Consider the following 1,235-nt stretch of genomic DNA (forward strand, 5'->3'; position numbering starts at 1 on the left):
AAAAAAAAAAAAAAAAAAAAGCTGAGGATGTAGCTCAGTGCAAATGTCCTGTGTTCCTGTGTTCAGTCCCCAGTACCACGGTACATAACACATAACATATAAAGTACTTTAAAGAGTTTTTGTTGGTGTATCCTGTCCTGTGCTCTACAGGACAGAAGCTGATTTTTCACTTTAGCCAGACAAGCTCCACTGTGGGCAGTCAAGGCTGAGGCCAGTGGTGCCATCGGAGAGCTCAGCTCCTCCTGGCCTTCTCATCCTCCTCCTCCCGGGGCCACCTTCCTGGTTAGCCCTGGGTCCTCGGTGGCTTTGGTGAGAAGGAAGCTGCTGAGCCTTTTGAGTGGCCTTCTTTTTTTTTTTTTTTTTTTTTTATAAGATTCAGTTTTACCAATTTATTTATTTTTAAAATTATTTATTTATTTGTGTGTGTGTGTGTGTGTGTGTGTGGCCAGCTCAGCCCACCAGGGGGCGGGCTGGCTGGCATGTGGTGCTGGGGGATTGAGCCGCAGTCCCTGTGCTTTGCTAAACTTGTTCTAAGTAGGTGCTTTAGACCACTGAGCCATCTCACCAGCCCGAGCGGCCTTCTTGAGACCTCGTGCACACCACGGCCACCACATGGCTGGCTCATAATCCCACAGCCATTGGGAGCTGAAAGGGAGGCTGGGAAGTGCCAGCAAATTTATTTAGGGCTGCAGCTTTCCCATAGCAACAGGAGGTGGAAAGAGAAATTGCTGAGATAGGTGCCCTGACTTGAACCTACCATAAAACCCAGATTTTCAGCTGCTCCTAAAAAAGCCAGTCTCCTAGAGCCAGATGTGGCTGTGCACATCTGTAATCCCAGCACTCTGGGAAGCTGAGGGAGGAGGGTGACAAATTAAAGCCCAGTCTGGGCAATTTAATGACTTAGTGAGACTCTGTCTCAGAATCAAAAAATAAAGGTAAAAATAAGGCATGGGGGTGTAGCTCAGCACAAAGGCCCCAGGTTCAAACTTGAGTATTGAAAAATCAAAACAAAACAATGAAGTTCTATCAGCTGTGGAAGGTTTTTTTGTTTTTGTTGAAACTGGGGATTGAACTCAGACCCTTGCATTTGCCAAGAAAGAGCTTATTCTAGGGGCTGGTGAGATGGCTCAGTGGTCTAAGGCACCTACTTAGAACAAGCTTAGCAAAGCACAGTGACGGCGGGTTCAATCCCCCAGCACCACATGCCAGCCAGCCCCGCCCCCTGGTGGGCTGAG

At 47.9% G+C, this 1,235-nt stretch overlaps 1 protein-coding gene across 1 annotated transcript in view; it reads left to right on the forward strand.

The window, feature by feature from the left end:
- The window catches only part of Rpgrip1 (RPGR interacting protein 1), a 63,363-nt gene that overhangs the window by 57,995 nt on the left and 4,133 nt on the right, over window positions 1-1,235 (forward strand).

Source organism: Octodon degus, unplaced genomic scaffold (assembly GCF_000260255.1).
Source record: "Octodon degus isolate 3935 unplaced genomic scaffold, OctDeg1.0 scaffold00352, whole genome shotgun sequence".
NCBI lineage: Eukaryota > Metazoa > Chordata > Mammalia > Rodentia > Octodontidae > Octodon > Octodon degus.